Source organism: Peromyscus eremicus, chromosome 7 (genome assembly GCF_949786415.1).
Source record: "Peromyscus eremicus chromosome 7, PerEre_H2_v1, whole genome shotgun sequence".
Classification (NCBI taxonomy): Eukaryota; Metazoa; Chordata; class Mammalia; order Rodentia; family Cricetidae; genus Peromyscus; species Peromyscus eremicus.
In genome coordinates this window covers 4,704,309-4,723,270 of record NC_081422.1, presented here as the reverse complement: position 1 = coordinate 4,723,270, position 18,962 = coordinate 4,704,309, and positions in this window count along the sequence as shown.

The following is an 18,962-nucleotide window of genomic DNA, read 5'->3' as shown; positions in this document are numbered from 1 at the left end:
TCTAGTGGAGAGAAGAAGAGGCTATTGTATTTTCACTTCACTGGGCAAAAATGTTTTCTTCCTTTTGTAGGAAAAACAGCTACTCTGAGTTTTTCAGGTATTAAGAATAGCAAAGTGATACGTTTATTCCCACAAAGAAAGACAAAGTCCTGTTTGCAAAGTGTCTGCAGGCCAGTGAGTTCTCACAGTCTGTCTTGAATCACAACAATGAGGATCTTTGCTGCGTTCCCCTGTGGGTCTCAGAAATGACTAGAACAAAGCTTGAAGTCTTTGAGGTACTGTGACTATTTTGAGTCATAAGCTGGGATTTTTAACTGCTTGCCATAACCTTTTGATGGCTGTGGAGACCTGTGTGAATGTCCTGCATGTGCAGGCATCTGTATCCAGGTTCTGTTGGAATGCAGCTGCTCTAATGGTTAGGACCATGGACTACGCGCATAATTAGAACTATGTTTTGAGGGATTACTCCTAACCAAGTTTAAAAGGCATTATCTCATTTAACCCTACAATAACCCAAGTAGATATTGTGAGAATGAGTAGGGTCTTTAACACTTACAACTTTTGGATTGATTTATTTAGTCTACAGTGGATACTGTAGACAATCCTCCTGCCTCAGTTTCCTAAGTACTGCGACTACAGGTGTGAAGAATTATCTTGGATCATTATAACATAACCTCTCTCCAGAAGAAATATTTCAATGAAAAACAAAAATAAATGTCACTATTTCCCAACTTTAATGCTTATTATTAAATATCTCTCATGTTTTATTGACTTATTCTTTAATTTAACAGTAATAAATAGCACAAGGCATAACAACAAAACGTTAGTACATATTCTGTCATTTTAAACAGAAATAGAGAGAAACTTATCAGAAGATTAAAATAGACATTCCTTAAGAGAATGCCCAACAGTCTATGTTCTGGAGAAGTGATTGGAGACAGCTGACAGGATATGTCATCACAGTGATGTGTTAGTAAACTCTTGTCAACACAAGTCCTTATCTCAGGCTGTTAACTGTACAGATGAAAGCCAGACCTTAGATCATCACTGTTGGAATGATGTGTGTGCTTTCAAACCACCCACTTTGAAGCAGGGAGCTGAGCTGGCCTTTGAAATGGTTCTGACAAGGGCTGCTGAAATCACTGGGAAATTTGAAAACCCGTAGAGTGAGAAAACAAAACTGAGTGTACGAAATTAGGAACAAGTACCACCTGCTGATTCAGAAAGAAGCAATATGGGATTTTTTTCAAACATGTCATCAGCAGTTCCTAAGTCCAAAACTAGAGAGAAACACAAGTAATGATAAACAGCTTTTAGTAAAGAGCAGAATTCCCAATTAGGACAAATAGTCTTTTGAGTTAGATTAAAATTATAAAACAGCCACAAGTCAAAGAATTCTTGATGTGCAGGGTTTGACTCTCATTTAGAATTATGCGCTGTCTGTGTTGAAAATGTCAATAAGAGTTTTTTTTCTAAAGCAAGTGAGTGACTCGACTTTACAAATGCATGATTTTCCCCCTTGGGAACACTCTGAGAATTTCTTTGTTCTTGTTCTGTTTTCTTTTTGCCATAACCCTGGGGAATGGGATTATAAAATCAGTTGTTCAGCCAGTTGATTAGTTGGGTTGCTTGTTTGTTGTTGAGACTGGGTCTCTTTGGTCCAGGTTGTCCTTAAACTCACTATGTAACTGAGGATGGCCTTCTGATTGTCTTGAGTGCTAGGATTACAGCTTGCACCATCATGGTGGGGATGGAACTCAGGGTTTCCTGTATGCTAGGCAAGCACTCTGTAAACTGAGCAGCATCCCCACTCCTGAAATACTCTTAAAATAGGAGGACTAAATTTGAATTTACACAACTGTGTTTTCTCCGTATAATGAGATATAAGAACAACCCTCACCTAACCTCCTTGAGCAGAATCAATCATGGAATCATCCTTGGAATGGACAGCAAAATGCAGAAAGACTCCTCTGAGATGCTGCAGTTTCCAAGGTTGGCAACTAAGGATCGCATTCTCCATGACATCTGAATCCCGTGATCCTCACAGATATTGCATTAACACTGAGTTCATTTACAGAATAAATTAGGAGAATCTATACTAAATAAAGGAAATAATTTTTTAGTTTCTACTGAGACAAACATCTAAAAGAAAAAAACTTGGTTTCCTGGCCTCACCTCCTGGTGTATTTTTATTTCTATTATGTTTCACTAAAGAGAATGTTTCCAGAATGCTAATCTTTGCCAGAGTCCATGGGAAAGCAACCAAGAACAGAGCAGGTACTCTTGCCCAACCCCACTCAATTTCATTGAAAAAGTAAAATCTAGGTCCTCTGGAAGTGGCTAGTAGAAATTAAAATAAATTAGAAAAATGAAAAATGCCTCAATGGTTTTAACAACAAGCCATCTTAGAATAGCTTTAAAAACCCCTAGGATTAAACAATGACCTAGTCTCACCATGCAACCTTAACTCACTAAAATAGAGTTGTCGTGTAACTTTAAACAAACAAAAACTTTCTGATTCATGAGGTTAGACAGGCCAGCAAGATGGCTCAGCAGCACCTGCTTTGTAGACTTGATGACCTGAGTTCAATCCTTGGAACCCATGAAGAGACCCAACTCCACAAAGTTGCCCTCTGACCACCACACACATGCCACAGCACTTGTGCTCACATTCACACACAAAAAAAAAAAAACTGTTGTTTATTCTCTCTCTCTCTCTCTCTCTCTCTCTCTCTCTCTCTCTCTCTCTCTCTGTGTGTGTGTGTGTGTGTGTGTGTGTGTGTGTAGTGTGCACCCACATGCCATGGCACATGTGTGGGGATCAGAGGACAACTAGTGGGAGCTAGTTCTCCCTTCACCCCATGTGGAACCCAGGGATGAAACTCAGCTTATTTGGCTTGGTAGCAGAGGCATTAAGCAGCTAAGTGGTCTTGTCAGTTCATGAAACAGTTCCTTCTAAAACAGAAAAGCTTAACATGTTGCTGGTATGTGTTATCTACAACCTTTTCAATTCCAGAAAAAAAGTACTTTCAGTCAAATTGGGTTGTTGAGATCTGTAATTTACTTTTTCCCATCAAGCCCAGAAAGTTGAGAATGAACTCAAAATCTTCATAAAACATCTTAACAATGTTGTGCACAAAAGCTTAATATTTGCTTTTTCCATAAATATGCTCTAGTTAGTTAATTTCATAAAATTATAGTCCAGATTTTGTGGTGACCATTAACTGCCAAGGAAGACTTCTACCTCAGCCTGGTCCTAGAATGCTGTCACTCTTCCAGTTCTTGGCCATCATGTGAGGAGATGCTCATCCTAAGGTTAGGGCCATACACAGGGGCATCTACTTGGTGACTGCCTCCTCAGAACTCAAGCTCGCTAACTCCCTTGGACATCCATTGAGCACTTAGCCGCGCAAAGCTTCCCACTCTCTCCATGTCAGAAACAAGAAGTCTTGGCAGAAAAGTTAAGACTGAGCAGCTAGAGCACATCTAAGACAACAAACAAAAGCATAACAATTAACATCATCTGGACTATCAAGAAATCCTTTAAAGCTATAAACTGAGAGTTAGCTTTGGGATTAGGTACAGCAGCTTGTGGTAGTTTGAATGTAATTGGCCCCCATAATCTCCTAGGGAGTGGCACTATTAGGAGGTGTGGCTTTGTTGGAGTGTGTATGGCCTTGTTGGAGGAAGTGTGTCACTGGAGGTGGGGGTTGAGGTTTCCTATGCTCAGGATACCACCCAGTGTCTCAGTCGACTTCCTATTGCCTGTAAGATGTAGGACTCTCAGCTACTACTCCAGCACCACATCTGACTGCTTCCTGTCATGATGACAATGGACTGAACCTCTGAGACCGTAAGAGAGCCAACCCAATTAAATGTTTTCTTAATAAGAGTTTTCATGGTCACGCTGTCTCTCTACAGCAATAAAAACCCTAAGACACAGCTCAGATCTCAGCTCTGCTATCTATCAGTTCCCTGACTTTTTAGCAGCTTCTTTAACATTCTTAACAACTTCTCTGCCAACTAGATGAATAAAGAGGCTCTAACAATAGAAACGTATAGAGAGATAAACTCCCTTTATGGTTCCACATATGGTTGTTACTAATAATGATGCCATTCACTAAGTTATACTAAACACTACGAAGATGATTAATCATGATTATTCATTCATCCTCTGTTCTTGGTTCCAGAGATTTTTTTTAAATGAATATCTGTAATGAAGCAGGCAAAGTTCCTTCTCCAACACCTTCAGCGCAAAGAAAATTTCTTCTTTCATTATGCCATCAGATGTCTTCCCCTTCTCCACACATTAATGCACCGATCACTGCCCCCATCCTTTACCTTAAGAACCTTTCTTAGCCTTAGTCGATTTAACCTGCCTAGAGAGGCCCGTTTGTGGAAACCTCAAAGCTTTCCGTGATCTTCCTGAAATGCTTGTGATTACCAAACAAGATCACAAGTCTTCAAGACCCAAAAGAATTTAAGGTCCCATAACTGAAGAAAAGCGAATGAACTATTGAATTATGAGATTCCAAGTGTAACGGAAAGTGCCTTGGCTGTACTAGAGACAGTGGGCTGAAGCCTTCCATGTAGATAGCATATGGAGACTAGAGAAAACTGCACATTGTGGGGGAAGGGGCCTGCACCACTCTGCCATGGGAGCCCTCCTCCTTTCTGACATGAATCCCTACATAAAGAAAAGCTACTTTCTGAGTTCTTCATAAATGGCAGCAATCCAGCTGGGAAGATCAGGTCAGAATGGGTGATCATTATACCAGAAACACAGATCAGTATTTAGAGGACTCACCCGGGGATGAGAGCTGATCCCAAAACCATGATGGAAGTCTATGCCATGGTTTGCTCTTAATTCTGTAAGGCCTTTGGTTAGGCATAAGGGAAGCCAAATAGGAGAGTCGTGAACAGCCTATTGCATTCTAGGAGGCAAACAGCATTGAGTCGGCATTAGCATCATTTTTTAACTCAGTGAATGAACACATAGACCTAGTATCAGACAGACCAGGTTCAACTTCAGGCACTGTATTTAGCAGGCTGAGTGGTTTTTAAATTCCATTTTGGGTTATGTGTCTGTCATGTAGCACATGTGGAGGTCAAAGAACAACTTCTGGGAGTCAGTTCTCTCATTCCACCATGTGGATCCAAGAAATAAAAAAAAAATCAGTTTTTTTGGCATTTTAGCCAGCCCCTGAATGATTTCTTGTATATTCATTGATCCACTGGCTAGTTATCAGATGCTAGCCATACAGCTGGAGGTTTTTTTTAGGCACTGGGAATACACAATAACGAACAAACTCATCGAAATCTTGGTTTTGTGATACTAAAGCTATAGTAGGGAAAGATAGCCAATTATAAGAAAAATAAAATGTAAAAGTAGATCAGGGATGAGGGGAAGAGAAGAGGGCCACACTGGTGTTCCAATTCACATTCAGTAGCCAAGATAGTATTACTTTTTATCACTGTGAAAACAATTGCTGCGGGTGAGGGCTGTAGTTTGCAAGAAGCTCTGGGGTCCATTCCCAGCATCCAATAAAGCAGAAGCTAAGTTCTGTGACCCCAGGATTCAGGCAGTGAAGAGAGGTGGGAACGTGGATTCTGCCTCAAAAGAAAAAGAAGAATCACTGCTGAGTCCCAAGCTGTGATAGACACATAGGGAAATTCTTGCCCAAGGCATTAAGCTGTTTCAAAACCTTTTGCAATTTTACAGAAGAATGATAGACCAATTATAACCACTAAGTCAGCAAAGTCTTTGGCAGAAAGCACTTGATAAATGTTAAGTATCAGTTTGCAGCTTGCTCTCTCACTCTCTCTCTCTCTCTCTCTCTCTCTCTCTCTCTCTCTCTCTCTCTACACACACACACACACACACACACACACACACACACACACACACACACACCATTCTAGTTCCACATGCTTAGAGACTTAGAGAAAAATTGTACAGCAAGCTTTTTAAAATGCTATGAGAATTGGATTTTTTATGCTAGCTCAGAGTCATAATAACACATGCTTTTTCTAATAAAAAATAGAGAGGTTATAACTAGATATTTAACACTGGTACTGCTTGCCCTCTAGTGTAATGTTTGGTCAAAGTATCAGCAAAGAGTAAGGCTATAAGATGGAATAAACCATCACTGTATGTGAATATATGGCTATATGTTCTATTTGTGGATTGCTGTAAACATGGTCACCCAATATGGCTTAAGTGATCAGTTGGTAAACTGCCACACTTTCTACAAGCACTGAGGGGGAAAAATTGTGTCAGGTCAAATCTTATTTATAGTGTCACTACACAATCCTCAGGTATTAGCTTAACCCTCCAAAACCTCAAAACTATGCTGGGTGCTTGTTGCCTTAATTGCTGTTTAGAAAGAGAAGGTGGGAAGCCCAGTGTTTTAAGTACTTACATAAAGCAAACAAACCCAGCAGTTTTCTCTGTAACTTTGGTGGTTTTCCAGCTCAAAAGTTTATACAAACATTAACTGAAGTGATATAGATATGATAGGATGAAAGGGTAGATTACTGAATCTACTTTTAAAGAGCAACAACTTGTTTGAAATGTTTTACATTGCTATGGATTTTGGTTTATTGATACAAATTTAAAGTTATTTTTGTTATACTGTATGTATATTTCTACTCTTGTTTAAAGTGTTTTGTTTGTTCAACTCATTTGAAATTTTAGTGTATAGTTGAGAAATACAGATTAATAATTAGTCATCTATGATAATCAAACTTATAGTCATGTTATTTAAGTTTTCTAGGTATATATAGATATATTTCAATTAGGTAGGTAATCTTCAAACACTTCAAAGACCTATAGAATATGGCATTTAAAATGTTTCAAAATCTTAGACTTTCTGGACAGTGAGACACATCTGCTCCTGGCAGCACTGATTTGCTTCAAAGAGGAAGATGGGCATTGAAGACACTCCATATGGAGTTTATCTTCTTCTTGGCAAAAATAGTCATTTGGACAAGAAACTGTTCTTGTCTGGACTGCTTGACATCAGCCCACCATCCAGGGAGTAACATGTAATGGCACACAGGTAAAGCCACAGAAAACGTGGCGACATAGATTAACAGAAATGGGCTGAGTTTAAGTGTAAGAGCTTGTCAGTAGTAAGCCTGGGCTAATGGTCAAGCAGTTATAATCAGTATAAGCCTCTATGTGTTTACTTGGGTCTGAGCGGCCGTGGACCAGGCAGGACACAGGAAAACTTTCAGCTACACTGAAGACTTACTGTTACGGTAGAAATTATCTGTCCAGACTTCATCAATATCAGAATGAACAGTGATCTTCATCTACTGGCATGAGGTAGGCATCTAAAGGACCCATCAAATGCCATGTTCTATCATAATAAAGAAATGACTCAAAACATAACAGAAAGTTTTCAGAAAATAACCAAGTCTATTCAATAAAGCAGGAGCATTCCAAATTGGGAAGTCGTTGATTAAAAAAACAAAACAAACAACAACAACAACAAAAAACCCTTTCCTTTGTAGTCACCTCTGTTTCCAAAAATCATGATGGAAAACTCTAGTTGTTTCTCATGGCACCCAGATTGATTTCTAGTGGGGTAATGTTTTTTGGGGGATGGGTGTTGTATTAACTTCTGTTTTCATTACCGTGGCAAATGATCTTACAAAGGCAACTTGAGGAAGCAGCAGTGCATTCATATAGTCCATTGTGGTGGGGAAGGAGCAACAGGAGCCTGAGTGGATGGCCAACTATGTCCACAGCGAGCAGAGCGATGGTGCTGCTGCTCAGATCACTTCCTTCTGTTGATTTGTCTCAGACCCGAGCCCATGAGATTGTGCCACCCACATTCAGAGTATATTTTCCCTTCTCAGTTAAACTTTTCCAGAAACGCCCTGATGGAAATATCCTTAAAGACACACCCAGATGTGTGTTTCCATGGTGAGTTTTAATCTAGTTAAATTGACAGTGAAGATTAACTGTAGCAGGTGTGTAATGTCCTCTCACAAATTGAAGGTGTGTATATTGAAGATTTGGTCCCCAGGTGGTAGATCTGATCACTGAAAGGTGACTGGATCATTGGAGAGTTCTGACCTCATCAGTGGACCAGTCTATTGATAGATTCATGATTTGATATTATTGGAGAAGTGAGACCTGAACTTGGATGGAGGAAACAGGTCATCCACCATGGTGTGCCTTTAAAGGGCATCTTATCCCTGCCCCTTCCTGTATTACTCTCTGTTTCCTGCACTTGTATTAACTCCACCCTTTGCCATCAAGATCTACTGCATCACAGGCTCAGAAACAATGTACCCAGCTAAGCATGGACTGTGAGCCCTGCAGTCATGCACCAAGACAAGCATTTCCTCCTTTACACTGTTTGCCTCAGGTATTTGTCACAGTCAGAAGTCTGACTAAGGCAGTGTGGCAGTCTGTGTTGGGCAGCAGAGCTGGGCACAGTTCCCTGCTCTGACCACACACTCCACCTCAGGCATTCTGGTAAGCTAGCAAACAGGGCATTTAAAATATTGTTATACTTCAAACAAATCCTCTGAATTATTCTTGTCATTTCATCAGGGGATCAGAAATCTAAGCTAGACTATACCATGACACCTTATGATTTCTTTGAGGATACTTTGTTTTTGTATTTTTCTAGGTGTTCCTAATTTAAATATATCTGAACTGGAGCCAGTAAAATGGCTTAGTGGGTAAAAACAGTTGCCACCAAGTATGAGGATGTGAGTTCAATCCCTAGAATCCATGTGGTGAGGGGAGCATCAACTCTGCAAGCTGTCCTCTGATTTCACATGCCATGGTACATGAGTGTGCATGCACACACACACAACATACACACACACAAATAAATTAAATGCCAAGTTATCTAAACTACACTCTAATCAACTGAACTCTAAAAACAATTATAAAGTGCTAATAATTTTAAATAAGATTGTAAATTCAATTTAATATAAAATTTTAGAATACTACTTTAGCTACACTGACATTCAAAGAAAGATATAATTAACTATAACTAATATACTAATGTTCACCCAATACTTCATATTAACCAACAATAAACTAAAAGATTCAATCTGGGCCTAGTAAGGTAAAGGCATTTACTTCCTAGCCTGACAACTTGAATTGGAACTCAGGGACTTACATGGTAGGAGAGACCCAGCTTCCAAAAGTTGTCCTCTGACCTTCTCCTGAGTGCTAAAGTACACCAGCATCTTGCGGGCCACATGAATATATTATAGAGATTCAGCTGTGTATTAAAGCTATACCTTGACCAGCCAAGGGTCCAGTCAGGAGGCAAGCCATTTATTATGAATATTTGGTGTTATCCAGTCTTTAATATTCCAGCTGTCTTCTGCTATGAAATCCTTGCGTGCCCAGACCAATTGGCAAACAGCTCAGCTCCCCCAGACCGGCTGAACTACTAAGTTACTAACTCCCCTGCTGAGCTTAGGAGACAAGCAGGCCAGAGACGCACAGCTTTGTTTCTTGTGTTAATAAAGCTCAGACCATCCCCTCGCCTGGAGGAGGCCTAGTGGCTCTCCAGAGCAATTGACTGAGAACAAAAGAGGTTTTTACATATCAAGGTGGGAAGTAAAACAACATTCCTGAGGAGGCAGAGAACCTGGTGCCCAGAGAAAGAAAGGGCAGGCATTTTTCTGTAGAAACGGACAGAAAGGCATGGAAGGAGAGAAGAGAGGAAGACAGAGGTTCCGTAGGGGGTAAGCAGATCTCAAGTAGAGTTTTCTGAGTGCCAGGAGTAGAGAGTAGCAGAGATGGAGAAAGAGGATACAGAGGACGAAGATGAGGCTGGAAGCATAGGAGTTTAGTCATTAGCAGGACTATGAGCTAGCGAACTGAACGGAACTGTAGTTGTGGAAACAGGATTTCATCCCAGAGAAATAAAGTAGATGGATATAGAGCTTGGTATGTCTAGAGTTATTCCTGCCTTGAATGTGTGGTGGAGCTATAGCTGAATTGATAGAATTTTGTCCTAGAGGAATAAAGTTAACAGACATAAGAACATAGTGTACATAGATTTTTTTTTTCCCTCAGATATCCCACGCCGGATGTAGCTAAGCCCCCAGACCCTGAGTACTCCATACCAGCATCCACACACACATACACACACACACACACACACACACACACACACACACACACACACACACGTATATAAATAAATGAAAACACAGAAAAAAAATTGAATTAGTGGTCCCAGAGTTCTGAAACACAGTGTTGCAAGTTTTATTACTAAAAATAACGATTAAGTTCATATACTAGCTATTTAATTTGCCTAATTAAAAAAAATGAAACAAACACAAAAGACATTAAATCATTTTTTATGCAGTACTTTGTTAAATTAATTTTGTGTACATAACTGTTTCCATTGTTTTAAAGTATATTCACTGCCAAGAAATCTTCAGGACACACTTTAGGGTGAGTGCAAAAATGGTTCTTATCTGTATCCTTAGCCTTAGAGCATCCCTGCCACATAGGCAGCACTACCTTGAATGTGTTAAACAGGTGAATAAGTGAAGGGCAGGCTGAGGAGATTGTTCTGAATGTCATCTGAGAGCTACTCATGCCAATGCTGTAAGCTCACTATTTTCTAAAATACTTAAATTTGCAGGAAAATTGTTTTCTGGATTAAAATAGAACTGATTTTAGCTTGTCTTTGAAATTCAGTTCTCCAGGTTGGAGAGATGGCTCAATGGTTAAAAGCAGTTCTGTTCCCAGCAACCCCCTGGTGGCTCATAACCATTTGTGACTCCAATTCCAAAGTATCCAATGCTCTCTTCTGGGCTCTGCAGGCAATGCAGGCATGTGACGGACATAAATATGTTCAGGCAAAAACTCATACACACAAAATAAAATTGATTCTCATAGAAAACTATTGTGCAGAAAAAAAACATTAACTTTCTAGCATATTTTAATTTTAAAAGATATATATGTATATTATTCATACATATATGGATAGATAGATATAGATACATCCACTTAGAAAAGATTTACTCTATCAGAGTGCTCATAACAAAGGTGACCTGGTTGGATGTATACAGGATATGATCTGGATAACACTTGCAGACTGCACAAGGATACCCAGAAATCCTCCAGCCAAATCCCTTCATGTTGCATTGGCAAACAAAGATGCTGAGAAGCTGTAGTAGGAGGCTCATAGGTTGAGGAATTGGCTCAGACAGACCAGTAGCCAAGGCATGCACATAACGTACTCCTTATGAGCCAACCTGGAGTCTGCCTGAGGGCCTAGCAACAGGTGCTGTCAGAGTTCCTGATAGTGCCCAGCCAATGAGAGATGACCACACAATGCTGCCAGATTGCAACACAGACTGGGTGCTGCGAAGAGGGTATATAAGGCCTTCCCCATTATTAAATAAAGAAGTTTGTTGTTTGCCTTCAACTGACTCCCACTGTCTGTGCTATTGACACTGTGCCTTCTCACCCCCTCCCCTGAGGGAGCCATTAGGATCCAGCAACAAGAAGTGTGCCCCAGAAGCACACAGACATGAAGTTGTCTCTGGAATTGGCACTTTGACTCCTGTCCAGGGTGGCCCACAATGCTGTGCATACTCAAAACTCCTTAACACCTCAGGACACAGTTTGTGTTGGCTGACCCTGCTGGCTAGAGCAGCATTACACATGGCAGCCAACTTTTTCCTTGGAGGTCCAGTTGTCACTTAGCTAGTTCATTTTCTTAGAGTCATTAGCCTCTGCTGTATCATGGATCTTGCATTTGGCTTTTTCCTCAGGTCTCAAGTTTCAGCATCTAAATGGTCATATGCTAAAATAGGAATAGAACAGTGAGGTCAAGAGGCCTGCTCCTTCTGCAAGAAGCAATTCTGCATTAGTCACAGAATTATTCTTTGGACATTCATGAGTGGACAGGTAGCAGTCAGCAGATAATGAGGTTCCAGAACATAAAGATCATTAGCACATATATCTTGTCTCTGTTGCTGGCTTGAAGTGGTGGCATCTACCTTCATTTGAGGTTTGGGGGTTGGAGGGACATAATTTATTTTTCAAATGTATTTTGTATTTATTCGTTGAGAATGTCATACATGTATGTGTACCATGTATATTGATCATATCTACTTCCCACTCATTCTGTCTAACTCCCCCTGGAATCTTGCCCCCGCCAACACATCTCTGGAGGAAGGCAACACACACTTCTTTCACGGAGCTCTTACAGAGTCAACGTGTTGATGCATGAGTCATTCCTTACCCCTATTTTGCTTCCATCATTTTCTGTTCAAGGACAAAGCATGTTCATTTGTGCCAAGTAGGTAAAAACAAAGGGCCATCTCCTGCTTATTGACCTTCAGTGTGGAATGCAAACTTTGGTTTTCTCAGGATTTTGTCCCTCAGACTGAGTAGGTAGCAGAGAGCTCCTGATTTGCATTCTGATGGAAGATGGGAAGGAAGGATGGGCTATCCTGAGAGTTCTATCCTGGGGACCCAGGTGGTGGAAAGAGGCAGAAGAGAAGTAAAACCTGTAAAAGAGGAAGGGGTGTGGCGAGCACATACCCCAGTTACGGGGGAGGAATAATCACTCTTGATTCAGACTTGGTATAACACTCATTTATTCACACAGTAAGATTACAAGCAATATTCATCCTGTCTTCCAAATGGAAGCAGGAGTACCTCTCCGGGTATACAGGTCCGGACTCGCCACGTCTGTTCCTGTGGATCTTGGGTCAGCCTTCCTCAGGTCAGCCACATCTGCACTGGGGACAGGATCCCATGTCTCTGGCAGAGGAGAGTCGTCTCGCCTGACGAGCTCTGTTAGTCGGGTCTGAGGCTTCATCTTTTATATTCTTTCCTGGCTGGGTTTCTAGTCTTATCCCTACTTCTACACATAGCTTATAGCTTATCACTACTCCATTTGTGGTTTACTTACGTCATTCTATTGCTTATCACTCCTGACCAGGGTTGTTCACCCTAGGCCTTACATGAGTTCCTTACAAGGGGAAAGGATGGGAGGAAGCCAGGTAGTTAAGAAGAGAGTGCCATTTCTTCTGAAGTTGGGAGGACCAGCCACTGTCCTTGTGAGAGCATCCAGCAAACGTGGCAAGTCCCTCCCAGACATCATAAATACATGTACAAAAACACAGAGGGTTACAGAACTGGGAGGAATTTTCCCAGAAGATTCTGACCTGATGTGATTCCACTCACCTTGAGACCAGAACCCTTTCAATCATAAATTCAACGCTACACGGGATAATAAAAGCCATATGTAGGAAATGAGCCGTTTGCCTTGTAAAACATCATTTAGCATATGTATTAATTTTTTCCAAAATAAAAAATTCTTTCCAAAATTTCCAAATGCTGGCAAACATAAATGGTTAGGCATATTCTTTCCTTTTCATGCAAGTATCTGGACTGACAGAACAGATCAAGCCAGGAGTGGCCTTTGACCTCCTCCAACACGAACACTTTCCACAGTTTGGTAAGTCCTGCACCTGACAGAATCTGACCTCAGCTTTCAGCATTTGCATAATGAATAAAAACTCAGATATCCATCAGCCTGTCTCATTGGCCCCAGGGTACTTTGTCTCATCCAGAATAAACCAATTCCTCTGAGCCAGTTTGCTTCTGTTACTCATTTTCTTATCAGAGGATCTTGTCAGTTGATTAGGGACAAGGGTTGTCACAGTCCAAGAAAGACATTGAAGTTCCTCAAAATTTAGGCATGAGATTAAGGGATATTTTTAAAAAAAATCAGTAGTCAAAAGCCAAAGACAGCTCCCTGGCTCAGTCCAGCTGAGCACATCCTAAGTGATAAGTAACATTCATGGGGGCATCTTTGAGCTTCATAGCACACCTCTTATAATTCTACCTCTCCATCTAATCAAGAAATAACCTAGAAAAACAATGAGAGTGATGTCATCCTAACAGATAACCAGGAATATGAAATGACAACTATTAAAACGCAAATAACTTGGAAGAATTCAATCAACATAAGAATGTGTGAGAGCTTAGCATGGATAAATCACCTATTTTAACCTCCCCACATCCAAGCTTCAGGAAACATCATGAAGAAGAAGGCAGAGATAATGTGAGAGCCGGCAGATGGACTGGAGTACTGTGAAATGCTGACTTCCGGACATGGCATGGCTGTTGCACACACCACAGCAGCTACGCTTACATGCAGAAGGCCTGCACAGGTTCAAGCCAGTCACAATTCCAGCATGGATGAGGAGGCCTCCAAGGCCCGCCCTTAGCAGGGAAGCTATATCACCAACTAATAACTGCTGAGGGAGGTTAACTGATAAATGCAGAGCCATTTTCCTTTGGAGACATGACCACTGGCAGGCTGCCCATGCCCCAGTGGATGGTCCCAAATCCATGCACATATGAGAAGCACTAATTGGACTCAGGGGTATCAATAGCAATTAAAAAAATAGGACATGAAGTTGGAAGAGTGATGCAGTGGAGATGTTAGGAGGAGATGGGGGAAGCAATGCTGGATAGAGATGATTGAGATACATTGTATAAATGTAGGAAATTGTGAAACAGCAAATGAAGATATTAAAGGAAAGAATTCAGCACTTAATTATTATTACCTATGGCAGACTTTGTACAACTCAGGGAGATACATTTTGGAACGTATGAAGCCAAAGCAAAGGATTTTTACAATATTATAGGCTAAAAATATGACAATATTATAAACAAAATTTGAAATTTTGCATAGGAAATCTTCATCTATTCATCAGCTAGAATTTATGAAGTTTAAACACAAAGTATTCTCTCTTAAACACAAACTACAGGGAAATGCCAAACGCCTCAGTTGGAGTAGCTTAATTGAAACTTATTGTGCACATGTTGGTTTATTGCCGCATGAAAGAATGGCAGGAACACTAACTTCCTCTGTACTGAAAATCTGTTTTGCTCGGGGATGAAGCTCTTGAAACAATTTGTTTTTTTAACAGAGGCTTTTAAAATGATTTAGCCACGCATAGTGGTACACACCTTTAATCCCAGTGCTTCGGTGGAAGAACAAGCAGATCTCTTTGAGTTCAAATCCAGCCTGGTCTACATAGTAAGGTCTAGGCCAGTCAGGTAGGGTTACATAGTAACAGCCTGTCTGGGAAAAAAAGTTTTGAAAGCTGGACATGTATAAATGGTTAAGTTCTTGGCTGGTATGTGCAAAGTCCTGGGTTTGATCTTGGCACTTAAAAAAAAAAGAAATTTAGCAATATTATTTTATTTTTAATTTTTCATAATTTATGTTTTCTTCATTTTCATATAGTTTGGTATCTTATTTTAATAGAACCCTTTTTAAAGTTTCTAAAATTCCATTTGTTTATGTGAGGAGAGGAGCACTGTGAGAGAATCCGGGAGGACAACCTGCAAGAGCCTTCTCCTCCTCGCCCTGGGGTCCTGGGGTCACACTCAAGAGCCTTCTCCTCCTCGCCCTGGGGTCCTGGGGTCACACTCAAGAGCCTTCTCCTCCTCGCCCTGGGGTCCTGGGGTCACACTCAAGAGCCTTCTCCTCCTCGCCCTGGGGTCCTGGGGTCACACTCAAAAGCCTGTTCCTCCTCGCCCTGGGGTCCTGGGGTCACACTCAAGAGCCTTCTTCTCCTCGACCTGGGGTCCTGGGGTCACACTCAAGAGCCTTCTCCTCCTCGACCTGGGGTCCTGGGGTCACACTCAAGAGCCTTCTCCTCCTCACCCTGGGGTCCTGGGGTCACACTCAAGAGCCTTTTCCTCCTCACCCTGTGGGTCCTGGGGTCACACTCAGGTCATCAGGTCTAGTGGGAATCACCTTCACCTGCTGAGCCATCTTGCCAACATCATTTTAATCTTTTATTTTGGTAATTTGCTTTAGAATAAATAGATATTTTTAAAAACTATTTACATTCTTTATGCATTGATAAGTTTCTAAGGTACAAAGAGTCACGTAGGAATGTGAATCATTTTCTCTGGCTTCAACTTCAGACAATAAAAAATAGAAAAGGCATGATAAGCCCATGAACCATGTCCTTGGGGCAGGGAGGAGGATGCTTCATACCTTTAAGAATGTAAAATGTAAAATGATTTTGTGTGTATGACTCACCACTGGGGTTTCCACAATGACAAAGAAAATTCAAAAACAAATCTATAGATAACAACAAAGTAACTTTTCCTGTTCCTTTTATTTTTGTGTGGTGATAGTGCTCAAGCACACACATGCATATGTGGAGGCTGGAAGCCAACCTCGGTTTTTGTTGCTTGTTTTACTGAGGTAGGGTCTCTTGCTGGGATCTGGGGTTCACAAAGTCAGTGAGCTCCAGGGATCCACCTTTTATCTACCGCCCACTCTGGGATTCCAAGCCCCTAACCACCCCTAGCTTTTTCTCTGGGTGCTATGGCTCACACTCACCCACTCTGGGATTCCAAGCCCCTAACCACCCCTAGCTTTTTCTCTGGGTGCTATGGCTCACACTCACCCACTCTGGGATTCCAAGCCCCTAACCACCCCTAGCTTTTTCTCTGGGTGCTATGGCTCACACTCACCCACTCTGGGATTCCAAGCACCTAATACCACCCCTAGCTTTTTCTCTGGGTGCTATGGCTCACACTCAGATCTTCGTGCTAACATGGCAAGCACTTCCCCCACATAGCTATGACCCCAGCCTGACTTTTCATTTTCTTAAAAATCAATAACTGCAGAAAGAAATCAAGAGAGTAAGAAGGGACCATGAGGGTGGAAAAAGAGCTCTAGAGAAAAAAATAGTGGGGTACAGGTGATAGGAAGGGGATAATAGAGGGGTAGGTGGGGAAAGAGAACAGTACAGAAGAAGAGGGAGAGAGGACGGATAAAGACTAAGGATGTTTGTACTAGCCATCGGAAAGCATTGCTGTGGGATGGTCTGTATGTCAAATGTGTTGCTGATTGGTCAGTAAATAAATCACTGATTGGCCATTGGCTAGGCAGGAAGTATAGGCGGGACAAGGAAAAGAATTCTGGGAAGTGGAAGGCGGAGAGGAGACACTGCCAGCCGCCATGAGGACAAGGAAGATGTAAGGTACCAGTAAGCCATGAGCCATGTGGCAAAGTAAAGATTAATAGAAATGGGCTAAATATAAGAGTAAGAGCTAGACAATAACAGGCCTGAGCTAATGGCCAAGCAGTTTAAATAATGTAAGAGTCTGTGTGTTTATTTTATAAGTGGGCTCTGGGACTGGCGGGACTTGGTGGCGGGAGCTGGAGAGAAATTCTCCAGCAACAAATGGCGTCCAACGTGGTGGCAAGAGTTTCCACCTAAAAACTTAGAAAAAAGATTCTAAAACGGACCTAAAAACAGCTTCCTAATTGTCTCTCTCAAATAAGCGGCAACTGCCGGTTTGAGCTACTGGCGGGTTCCTAGTGTGCACTCTCGACCTGCAGTATGGTAGGAATGAGGCCTCTGCAAGTAGCACATTAAACTGTGTGGTGGATTTAGCCTTTGCTAGTACAAAACAAAAAAAGAGGTTTCTGGGCTACACGCTACTTTGGTAAAAGTGTAGACCCACTATTTATAAGAGTTACGGCTCCCAGAGCTGGCGGAAAGCGGACCACCGCCATGTTGGGAAGCTGAAGTGGGCGGAGCCAGCAGCCACTGCCCCATTTCAGGCTTAGAAGGCTGCAGTTTAAAGCAATAGGCTCACGCTAATATAAAAAAATAAGCCACGTAAAGATGGCTACCACACAAAGAATCTGGATTATGTTCTCTTTGATATTCGTAACTGCAGAAAAACATTTGATTGTAAAAGCTGTTGAGTTATGCCAAAATGTATATTTTAAAGGTACCTTGACTTCAAAATTTGGATATAAGGATATGTTGCTTTGGAAAAGAGTCTCTGCTCTTGTTTCCACAGAAAGCCAGAGACTATGGATTTGTTCCAGATTAAGATACATCAGGTTTGACCAGCCAAGACCCCCTGAAAGGTCTCCAATGACACCATGGCCCAGATGATTCAACATCCAGAATGGTTTCAAGTCAACTGGCTCAGATATACAGCCTCACGGACTACTCCATGATCCTAAAATTTTCTTTCTGTCTCCAGAAGATACAGCGCCCCCCTCCAGCAGGAAGTAGTAAGAGAAGCTACGCCCAAATTCCCAAATATACCAAGCTGGCTTTAGAGATGGAATTGGCTCACTCCCCCTCTAAACCCAGACATATTGCTCAAAAAAAAAAAAAATGGTTAAGAGATTCTTGTGTCCCAAATCAGAAGAGCCCTCTGGTGTGGGACAGAGAAAAACCAATATTTTTATTTAAAGCAGGTTGATTATAAATACAATCTCTTTCTAAAGAAAAAAAGGGGATAGTTTAGATATGATAGGATGAAAGGGCAGATTAATGAACCTACTTTTAAAGAGTAACAACTTGTTTAAAATGTTTTACATCGCTATAGATTTTAGTTTATTGATACAAGTTTAAACTTAATTTTGTTATACTGTATATATATTTCTATTCTTGTTTGAGGTATTATGTTTATGTAACTCATTTAAAATTATAATGGATAATTAAAAAATAGATTAATAATTAGTCATCTATGATAATCATATTTGTAGCCATGTTAGTTAAGTCTTCTAGGTATACATAGTTATACTTCAGATAGATAGGTAGTCTTCAAACACTTCCAAGACCTACAGAATATGGCATTTAAAATGTTTTAAAAATTTAGACTTTCTGGACAGTGAGACATGTCTGCTCCTGACAGCACCGATTTACTTCAGAGAGGAGGATGGGCATCGAAGACACTCCATACGGAGTTTATCTTCACCTTGACAAAAATAGCCATTTGGGCAAGAAACTGTTCTTGCCTGGACTGCCTGATCAACTGGACATGCAGGACCCATACAAAGGTGACCACTGAACTTTGCTTGACAAAATGGTCCTTCAGGTTCCTGCTTTGCAGAGAAAACTGCCAGACATTCTACAGGACACAGAGAAAAGTGAATAAGAGA